Here is an 11,592-nt window from a genome sequence, read left to right on the forward strand (position 1 = left end):
ATCTTGTTATGTATCAAGCAGTAGAAACCAACTCTGGTTGACTTTTCATTCTTTCTTTCTTTCTTTTCTTTCTTTTTCTTTTCTTTTCTTTTTTTTTTTACAGAAAGGGCTTTATTGGAATGCAGGTCATGTACAAAATAACCTACCCATTTACAGTGTATGGTTAAACGTTTTTGTTATATTCACAGATTTGTTCAACCAAACCATCACCACAATCGAAAAAAAATGGAAACCATACTAGAAAAATATTGAGAATGCCACAAAATGATGGGATCAGGCTTGGAACTAGTCTAGAATCAAGATAGCTCTGTGTGGTGTGGACATGGTTTCATAACTAGAAGAGTCTAGTAGGGTACCACTGCAGCAATGACAATCTCAAATAGGCTTCTTGGGGTCTTAAATATCTAGCTAAAGTTCAGTGTCCTGGAGAAACTTTCAAATTGGCTATGATAACCATCTGATTGTACTGAGTCTTCAAGAGTGTGTATGTGTTTGTGCATGTTAGTCGCTCAGTCGTGTCCACTCTGCAACCCATGGACTGTAGCCCACCAGGCTCTGCTATCCATGGGATTCTCTAGGCAAGAATACCAGAGTAGGAAGTGGAAACAAATTTTACCACCCACATTGCCTATACCCAATGTTGGAGGAAGTTGTTCCCCAATAGACAAATAGAGTGCTAGGGAAGAGGCCTAGGTGCTGAGACCCAAATGACAAATGCATACAACCAAGATGGTTAGATATTAATAAAATACCAAAAGCATATCTTAAAGATGATATTTCAGAGTAGAAGGACAATTTAGGGGGGACTTGGGGATAGTGGATTTTATAGACAGCTCATTGTACTGGGAACATTGGTTACTGAGTATTTGGGTACCAACTGAGACCAAAATATCTTGAGGATCTAGTTCCCTGATAGAATCACAATGTACGTTATAGATTTTGAAAATGTGAAATTCCCTTCTCTTCTTTTTATTTCTTTCATTTGATCCTGCTGAAATGGTTACTTCTGTGCAATATTGTTTATGAGTCTATTTCACCATGAGAGAAGCAGAGAAGGGATAATAATCCACAAGATGTCTATTTGTCACCAGATATTTTCAACCTCCTTTCACAGTTATTGCAAAATAGATTCCCAATTGGCTGAAAGTTACATTAAAGTCTTTATGGCCACTTCAATTCTGACATCTTATGATTTTCCAACTTTTTTTTTTTTTAATTTCCCAACTTTTTAGTGAACTTTTACACATAGAAAGAAAACTCCACAAGGAGTCACTAGACATCTATGAGACTTTGCAAAACTGCAGAAAAGAACCTTTAGTTAAAAATGCAATAGTACTATAACACAAGCTAGAGTTTCCCTTGGTAGTCAAATGAGCCTGGAAATAGCCAAGCCTCAATGTGTATAATCATAATGTAGGAAACACTTGGAGGTGACATTAATTTTATTTCACTCCTGGGTTTTTGATACTTTCTTTCAAGGCATTTTTTGGCATTTCATGAGGATACCCTACATTCTCTGAGAAACGTGGTCACAAATAAACTTAGAAGTCCAAAACAAAGTTCAAACCAGACCCCCAAAGTGAATCAAAGGTATATTTATTTTCATCTTATGTATTTATTTATTCCTAGGTTCATCCCCAAACTGGGATAGCTTAATAAAAATGCAGGAACATCTGTGCTGTACTTTGCAATCCAGTGGACTGTAGCCCACCAGGCTCCTCTGTCCATGGGGAATTCTCAAGGCAAGGAATACTAGAGTGGGTTGTCATGCCCTCCTCCAGGGGATCTTCCCGACACAGGGATTGAACCCAGGTCTCCCTCATTGCAGGAGGACCATAAGATGATGCAAATGGTAATGATCAAATAAAAACATTGTGTTAAACATCCATTATGTTTCGATTTTAATGTATAAGTATTAGTTACCTTCTACTGCTTCACAGTCCTACTAGTGATCTCACTGAAATCAGCACAAATAATCTTTCCCTGTTGAAGAATACTGATACCAACAGACCATGAGTTTCATGCTTATCCTGGTGTAGATTGTGAGGAAAAGAAGTGTGAACTACCTGGAGCAGAAAGTTCTGGTGATGTTTTCAGACTGCTGGCTACATAGCCTCATCAAAGTGAAACTCCTTTTTGGTTACATGCTGAGCCCTAAACCCTTTATGACTTAGTTATCCTCTTGTCCCACCTTTTTGGGCCCTTTATGCAAATGGAATAGCTCAAAATTGTCAAAATAAATATCCAATAACATTTTAATAGGTTTGCCTAACATTTTCCCTTCCATTCCTAAGGATAGGTCCACACTGGACATTTACAAAAATATATTTATTATTTATTTGGCTTCTCTGGGTCTTAGTCGGAGCATGTGGGATCATCGATCTTCATTGCAGCAGCGGGAGCTTTAGTTGCAGCATGCGAACTCTTAGAGCAGCATGTGGGATCCAGTTCCCTGACCAGGGATTGAACCTGGGCCCTCTGCACTGGGAGCATGGAGTCTTAGCCACTGGACCACCAGGGAAGTCCCAACATTGAACACTTAAGAGCCCAGCAAGGCAAAGATTGTGCTTTGGGAGCAAAGTTGACATTACACTGGTCTTTTGGCTGCTAGTCCAGTGTTCATCTATACAGCACCTGCTCTAATGGAGCAAGAGTGACTGTCATGATAGGAAACTGAATTCCACATATTTGGGCAAGCAGAACTCTATGGTATTCTTTGTAATCATTCATTCATAGATCAATTATTAAGAACTTTCTGTATGTCAGATACTATGGGAGGCATTGGCAATATGAAGAGTAACAGATATTTGAATCCTGGCTTTGAAGGACTCACATTAATGGTGGCAGTAGGTAAATCAATATGCCTTACAGCAATGTCATTAGTGCCATAGCTAAGGTACATATAGGAACAGAGAGGAAATTCCTTAAGTTTGGTTGAGGAAGAGTTTTCAGAGGCAATACATTACATGTGTATTTTGAAAGAAGAGTTTGAGTTTGGCTAAGTGGAAGGGATCCCTATACAGAGCGAAGAACTGAGACTAAGGCGGAGGGTCAGTGAAGCTAGTCCCTTATTTGACAAACAGTATACTTTATTTGGGTGATGATATAACAGTTAAGAGCCAAAGCCAAGCTTCCTGGGTTTATATGCTAATGCTTATTAACTCTGGATGGTGAGATTGGCTGCCTTCTCAGTGCCTTAGTTAATCCATTTGTAAAATGAGAAGAATACTCTTAGAGTCATACTTACTCCATAGGTTTGCTGAGAGAACTAGAACAAAGTCAAGAATGTAATAAGTCAGTTTTGTGTTAGCTGCTGTTGTCTCACTACAACCGAGCTCAGGAGGTGGAAAGGCAGAGTTGGGACCGGGTGCATCACTGGTTGGCAGGAGCCAGGCAATAAAGATTTTTCAAGTCTGAAAAGCTTGACCCTGCACACTGATGGGTTAACATTTATGGACTGCCAATTAGAGAGTCATATGGTCGACCATTTCTCCATTTATAAACAAGAGGTTTAAGGAAAATCAGACCAGAATCCAGAGTATGTGTGCACTCTGAGAATGCATAGAATGTGCTTATTAGGCAACCTTTAACTTGACTTCATCTTTTCAATGTTGTAAACAGATGTGCTAAGTTGACTGGTGTCTTATCTGCTCTAACAATTAGGTTGCAGAGAAAGACATGGTCCAAGTACTTTAGTCCAGAGGAATGGATACATGAAGTGGGTAATGTGACTAAGGCAGTGTATCATCCTCTAATTGCTGAACTAATAAAATGTATGCTTTGAAAGTGTTTCCAGGTGCCTGCAAATGCATGTTTGAAAAGTCATCAGAGCCCATAGTACCTTTCCCTTCCCTCTAATAAAATCACATTTTTTCCCATTAATACCTTATTAATAATTCCTTAACCATGAAAAGCATATTCTTAATGGACTTATTAAAGATGTTAAAATAAAAATAACTGCTAAAACATAATTTTGGATTTGAGCTTCTACTTCCAATTATGTACATAACATTAAATATAGTGTGTAATATGAAATACTTTATAAAAATGAAGTCACATTGTACATTCTATATTTAACATGCTTCTTTCCACTTAACACTGCACTGAGCTGTTCCTGCTTCACTGAATATTCTTTCCTGTTTTCAGTCTTAATGGAAACATACAGCTTTATCATTCAGCTGTAATGTGATTTCTTTAACTCTTGGACATTTACGTGGTAAGATTTTACTGTTATAAATTAGTATAACAACAAACACTCTTGTGGCTATATCTTTGCCCATGTCTATGATTTATTTTCCTCAGGATTATTCACAAGGAACAGTTTTCAAGCTTTAACTGGTTGCATTGCAACCATTGGTCAGGCCTGGGTTCTTCCTTAGAAATGAGGTGCCTTGAGTGTACTTCTGCAGGGCTTCTCACATCAGATGTACTCTCCCCATGGTGAGAGGAGAGCAGTTTCCCTGGAAGATCATGGAGTCGTGTGTGAATGGGATGATGGGCGGTTCCCTGCTGTTCTGCAGCCTGGGTTCAGCGACCACAGAGAAGGCTATTTTGAAAAATTCTGCTTTGTGTACAATCTGGCACTGGAGACAGGCCTCGCATCATCACTCATGAATTTCCACTTTAAGCCCACAACTGCTTTTCAATTTGCAATTCTATAGCCAGAGAACAAGAACAAAATGAAAGTCTTAATCCTTAATGAAGATGTATGACACTAAAATGTTTTTGAGTATTCCTTAATGTCATTATGCTCTCAGTGGAAACTCATTTTTCTTTCCTTTGGTAGAACCTAAAGAATTGAAGAAATATTTCCTTTCCAAATCAGATGCAAGTGCTCAGATATCTGAGGAGGCAGGGGCAAGGAACAAATGACTAGAGTAATCCAGATCTCTTTTCTCTATTAAAATCTACTTTCCTTTGATGAAAATATATTTAACTATAGCCTAGGTGTAAATAGATTATAATTATATTATTATAAATATTTATATTTATTTACTTACAAAACATCAGACAAAACATGTTTTGTTTTTTTAATCATTATATATAAATATATAAAATAATATAAAAATATATAAAATATATAAAAGTTTAAAAAGTGACTGCCACTGTCAGAGAGTAAGGAACAAGATAAAGTCATCTGTAATTTCACCACCCAGAGATAACCATTGTTAACATTTTCCTTATTAAATACATTTAAATAAAACAAAATTAGACCAAATTAATTACTGTTTAATATCTACTTTTCATTTAGCAATAAATCATTAAAGAAACTTTCAAGGAATTAGGTATTCTTTTATTTCATTTTTAAAACATACACAATATCTCATTGTATTGATTTCTTTATCCAATCCTCTGTGTAAGTTTAGCTGGGTTAAAAAAAATACATCATAAACATTTTTGCTATGAGCAACTTGTAGCTATATTTTGTTCACAGCTCTAATTATTTCTTGAAAAAACTGCCTTCAGGAAGATTGTATCAGTTTACACCATCACTAAGCCGGTATATGAGTTTTGCTATCCCTTGTCAACACTGGCTATTATCAAAAACAGACAAACAAAAAAGAATCCTTACTAAATAGCGTATTTTACTAAATAGTTATTATAATTTGCATTTCTATGATCATTGAGCATACAGTTTTGTCCTAAGGGGTCATCATTTTCAATTACTCACAATTAAAAGAAATACTTGCTTATCAATTTACTTTCCAGAATGCCATTTCACTGGGCATTCTGATAGGCTGTAGCTAGACAGAATACTGTATCTTCAAACATTTATAGGTGCAAGAGGGAGAGGTTTTCCTATAATTATCAATATATAATTTATAATAACTATATCTAAATTATTAATGATCTATGTCTTTTGAAACTGAGGCCTCCAAACGGTAACATGCTTCCAAGATTAGTGTCAGGAAATTGGGGTTGCAGTTGACTCCTGCCCCCAGTAATTCTGTTGCACTTCCTTGGAGGAGAATGATCACATGCACTGACACGTTTCGCCCAGGAGTGGTGGGGAGAACGTTTGAAAAGCACGGGTAGGTTTTTCTAACTGCAAGAAGCAATCAGTTGCACAAAGAACAATAGTTAGGAAACTAAGCCCTCGGAGGGCGGCTTTAACTTGCGCAGTAACAAGTTCAGAGACGCTCTGTGTCTCAGGTGTTCAATAATGAGAGGCGGGGGTGGGGGGGCGCTAGGAAGGGGGTTGCCATGGCGATGCCTAGCCGCACGTGCCGCGCAGAGAAGGGCGGTGCTGGGGTGACCTTCTGCAGAGTTAAATGAACGCGCGGGTCGCCTCGCCTTGGCCTTGGGAGGTGCCCCAAACGCGGGGCACCTTGGCCGCGTCTCGCCTGCTGCTGGGAGGCGGACGCTCCCTGGCGGCCGGGCAGCTTGCGAGGGCAGCCTGTCCTTGGCCTTGAGCATCCCTCCTCCCGCAGCCGCGACGCCGGCAGCCATTTTAGCGCGGCTCTGATTCCTGGGCCCCTAACGGCCCAGGGCTCAGTGGTACCCAGATCCGTCCAAGCCCCGCGATGGGAGGCGGGCGCCGCGCAGAGCCGGCTCACCCCCGCGCGCCCTTGACCCTTCTCATCTCCCGCTCAGCTTCGCCCCCCGCGGGCTTGCTTTTTCTGCTCGTTTGTTTGGTGCCGGGAGGGGATCTGGAAATTGAATTCCCGGCAGACTGGGATGCGATTTCACATCTCGCTCTGGCTGTGAGTACGCTAGAGCAAAGGAGACGCAGATGTGATATGAAAGTGAAGGCTGCAGTTTCACTTGGCAAGGGCTTTTTTATTACATACATCATTTGCATTTTGCTGCAGTGAGTTCGGAAGGCAAACCTCCGCGGACTTGCCTAGAATTAAGAGGGATAATTCACACACTTTAAAGGATGGCAAGCAGATATTAATTTGTGGTACTTGCCCAGAAAGGAGAAAACACTCATGTCACTCCGCTGCTGTGGGAGATGCAAAGCAGGTCCTGGGTGAAAGTTTGCTTTATTAAATTCGGTCACAGTGCCTGCTTTAGGAATTTCATTTTCCACCTGATGGATGGAGTGACACTAAACCGTGGCATTTTGTTGGTCTGCACCGCGTTTTTATGTCTGCTCTATGACATAGTTTAGTCCGAGAGTGGTCTGAGTTTTTGACACTGGAAGCAGTGACTTCTGTAATTATGGTGATGTAATCTAACGTTAAATCCTTTGGGAGGCAGGAGCTTAGGCGGATAAAGATTGTTAAAGACAGTGATGATGAGGGTTGGAGGTATAAAAAAGATGACAAAGCAAAAAGATTTCCACTGCCTTCAAACTAGAGGCAAAGCTCGTTTATAATTCTCCTAGTTACAGAATCTAAGAGCTAAAAAAAGGTTCACTGAGGTCATCCTATCTGGCTCTGTCGTTTTGCAAATGGAGAAATACAGATTTGAAAAGGTCAATCATTAATTTCCCAAGGTCACAAACGCCTGAGAAGGTAGACCTGCTTTTCTAGTTTGACTACACTAGGTCAAATAGCACTATATGGGATTTACTGCATTATTAAATCAGTGATTCTCAAACTTTTGATCTCAGGCCCCTTCACACTCTTAAAATATTTTTGAAGACCCCAAAGAGCTTTTACTTTTCTGACATATCGATCAATGTTTATCGTATTGGTGGTTTAGTTGTTCAGTCTGTGTCCGACTCTTGCAACCCTATGGGCAGTAGCCCACCAGGCTCCTCTGTCCATAGTGTTTTCCAGGCAAGAATACTGAAGTGGGTTGCCATTTCTTTCTCTGTTTATCATATTAGAATAAGTATTAATGAATCCACTTAGTATATAAATGAAAAAAATACATTATTACATTAACTATTAAAAACAAAAAAGTCAACTGAGCAAATTACAAAGATCTTTATTGGCTTTATTCAGTGATCGATTCGTGAATCAGCCAACATTCAATCTAGCAGAGAGAAAGGCATACCAGGTATACAAGGTAGAGGTTTTTTTAGGTCGAAGTGAGCAAGAGTAAGGGGATTGCACTAGGCAAAAAAGCAGGTTGATTATTGCAAAGTTACTTTATTATTGTAGGGGTTTATCCGGCAAGTTGCCTAATTAATGCTGATCAGAAGGTTCCTGATTGACTGGTTTAAGATTTCATTTTTGTGGGAGCTGAAACTGTAATTAGGTCTTCACTTGGGGAAGTGGAGTTTAGCATAAGCAACTCCATTTTGAGCTTATTATCTTGTCTTTAGCATAACACAACACTTTTTTTTATGAAAAACAACAACAACAATAAAAGCTAGTGAGAAGAAGGGCATAATTTTACATTTTTTAAAAATTACTTTAATATCTAGCTTATAGTTGGAATCTCATATCTGTTTCTGCATTCAATCTGTTCAAATCTTTGTTTTGGTTAATATTTATGTAGAAAATCTGTTCTCTCACATTAAGAAGGAGGACTTGGTAGACCACCTGACAGAGTATTGTGGACTCTCAGGAAGTCATGTGATAGTAAATAGTATGATAACCAGCTCATCAAGGAGGAAGGAAAAGCCCCATTGGTAGCATTTGCCAATATTTCTGCTGTAAATCTTCCCAAAATGAATGATAATGAAGAGTTGGGAAGAAATGCATAGTAGCACACTGTTAGATGTTTCTACATAGAACTACAATAGATTTAATAACCTCAAGAACTTAGAATACTAAAATGCAGTAAGATATTTAGGAAATGGTGGGTTTTGAGTACTTATTACCTTTATTTTTATATAACTAAATTGCAAGTTTTTATAATTTAATTTTTAATAACTGTCATATTTAACAGCTGGCTCATAAAATTCTCAGAAATGTGATAGTTGTTGCTTGTGAGATAAGAGAAGTTTCTCCAGCACACCACTATCTCAAGGGGTCCTCAGACCATACTCAGAGAACCATTGTATCAAATTAATTCAACAAACATTTATGAAGCATTTATTTTGTGCTTGTGTCTGGATGTCACATAGATTGAAATCTAGAAATAAAACAAATAATATCAAAGTTAGAGAAAACAATTAGCAAAAGTATTCATTAGAATTATTTTAATCTGAGTCATGTATCTGGTTTCTTTATTATTCTCCCCTATTCCTACCCCAAATGATGATATGTTTGAATTTCCTCTAGAAGAGGTAGATGCTACTATTTTATATTTTGTAGTAGGGCTGTAGGCTGAGTCAATATTTTCATCTGACAGCTGTGATCTGGATATCAGATCTCTCTAAAGGTAAAATATTATCATCTTTACTGGCAGAAGTATATAAACTGCCATGATTTATGAATTTAACCTTCTTTCAACAGACAGTAGGAATTGTTTGGTCTTCAGTACAACCATAGTGTTTCCAGATTAAAGGATGCATACTCATGGTGAATGTGTGAAATATATACTGGCATGGTAGAAAATTAGTCATTTAATGATTATTTATTGATCATCTGCTCTGGGCTAGGAGCTGGTGATCTTACCACACTGAGTAGCCACTCACAGCTTAAGGTCAACGTTGATGAAGCACTCAAGCATTCCCTGAGCACTGGAACTGGTGTCCAATAATACTGCCCTGACCACCATGAGGGCAGAGAGTAGGAGTGCATGGGGCTGTTTTTCATTCTATTCTCTAGCTTCCCAGCTACATTACCTGTGAACACACACATACACATCTTCTTTAGGGACAACTTGAGTTGCATTTGATTTGGTTGCTGCCATGCAGCATCTGAAATAATTTAGCAATAAAATATTTTGTTGTTGGTTTAAATGTCATCTAGAAATGGAAAGTAATTAAATTGCAAGAGACCTGGCAAGAACCTTTCCAAAGGTCCTTGTTCTCTAAAAACCTGGGCTCTGTGCTTCTGCCAAGCACTGGAATTGCCAGAATGTGCTTCCATTTTAGCGGCTTCAATCTCTCAACGGTGGCCCTGCTTGGTGTAGCTGGTCACCATTTATCAAAGCATACCTCTGAAAGATGTGTGAGTTAGTTGTCAGCTTTGGAAAAATGTCTATTATGGTTAGAAAGTTAAAGTCTTCAATTTAATATTCCAGGCCCTCTTTGTTTTGTGCCTTTCCTCATCATCTGGGATTCTAGAAAAGAAAGAGCCAGGGATGAAGCTGGAGAAATGAAAACTGTTTCATGCAACTTCCATGGCCTTGGTTCCACACCTACTCATGGGAGTGGATGGAAGCTTGGGGCTGTTTTTCAGAATAACTAACTCTGGGTCAGTTTATGAGAAGTTGGATTCAAATACTGTTTTCCTGTTGTTCTAAAATAAGTTCATATCAAACATAAAAAGCTATAAAAGTTCACAAAAGCTCAGAGTCTGTTGACATTAAAGCTAGGTATCTGAGTGACAGGACCTCTCCACATCTTCACTGGAGAGGCAGTTTGTTGGAGGAACTTAATTAAGAACATGAGCTTTGCAGTTGGACAGAAATGAATTCCTCCTTAGTCACTTAGTAGATCCTTAGTACCTTGGGTACATAACATTATGTCTTTAAGACTAAATTCCTTCAACTTTAAAATGGGAATTTATTCATGCAACTAAGTGTCTATCACCCACCTAGTATGTGCCAGGCACTCTCTTAGGCACAGGCGATACCAATGAATAAGATGGATACAGACCCTATTCTCATGGTTAATAATCGATGGTTGGAGACACACAATAGCAATAATTACAAATATAGAATAGAATGTAAATAAGGAATAAAAGTTGTCAAGTGGCAGTTTCTTAAATGTTAATTGCAATGTAGAATCCAAAGTCATATCAATAAACTTTTCATATTCTGTTACAACAATAACCTTGGTCTGTTTTTCACTTTCAATGGATTTTTTTATCTACTCATGATTTTATAATATCATGCATTGGTCATTTGGAAAACATTGGTTCACTGAGTTATGTGTACACACAACATAAAAAAAAATCACATTTGTTAATATCACCACAGTTGTTATGAGAAAAGTCTTTAAGTATCTGGAAGCTTTCAAGCTCGTGGTGGCATGTACAAATTTTTAAAATTCTGAGTTTTTCTGGGAAACTCAAATTTTATTACTGGCAACAAATATTGTCAGTTGTTTTCATTGCAGTGAGAGATTCATTTGGTTTACTTTTAGAAAATGTCTGCCAAATACCCAAGTTTCTAGGTTGTGCTTTTGAATAGAAATGCTGTTCCATGAAAAAAAAAAAAAAAGCTAATTATGTTCTCAGTTCAGTCATCTTAGTTCTTTTCTTTGAGAAAATCATACTTTGTGTGCAACAGAAGTGTTTTATGTGTACTACCCATTTCATCACATGAAATATTGAGAAAGTGTATACTCAAGAGTAGAGGCTTCATAAAATTAGTACATTTTATTACTTCATCAAGGATATCCTTAAGCTTGTTTTTTTTTGTAATTATTTTTTGTCTTTGTGTCCTGTGGTTGCATGGCACTAAGAAATACAGTGACCACTAGTACAGTTAATGCCAATGATTTGATTCATACTAAGGCACTAAGGAGAGAAGGCAATGGCACCCCACTCCAGTCCTCTTGCCTGGAAAATCCCAAGGACGGAGGAGCCTGGTAGGCTACAGTCCATGGGGTCGCTAAGAGTCGGACACGACTGAGCGACT

The 11,592-nt window shown here is 38.4% G+C and overlaps 1 non-coding gene across 1 annotated transcript; it reads right to left on the bottom strand.

Moving 5' to 3' along the window:
• Window positions 1-2,448: 2,448 nt before the first annotated feature.
• Window positions 2,449-2,521, bottom strand: TRNAW-CCA (transfer RNA tryptophan (anticodon CCA)). Its single transcript has one exon. It is a non-coding gene; the product is annotated as a tRNA-Trp (tRNA).
• Between the last annotated feature and the right edge of the window lie 9,071 nt (window positions 2,522-11,592).

The sequence above is a fragment of the Giraffa tippelskirchi genome, chromosome 10 (assembly GCF_054371585.1).
Source record: "Giraffa tippelskirchi isolate mGirTip1 chromosome 10, T2T-mGirTip1v1.2.pri, whole genome shotgun sequence".
Taxonomy (NCBI): domain Eukaryota; kingdom Metazoa; phylum Chordata; class Mammalia; order Artiodactyla; family Giraffidae; genus Giraffa; species Giraffa tippelskirchi.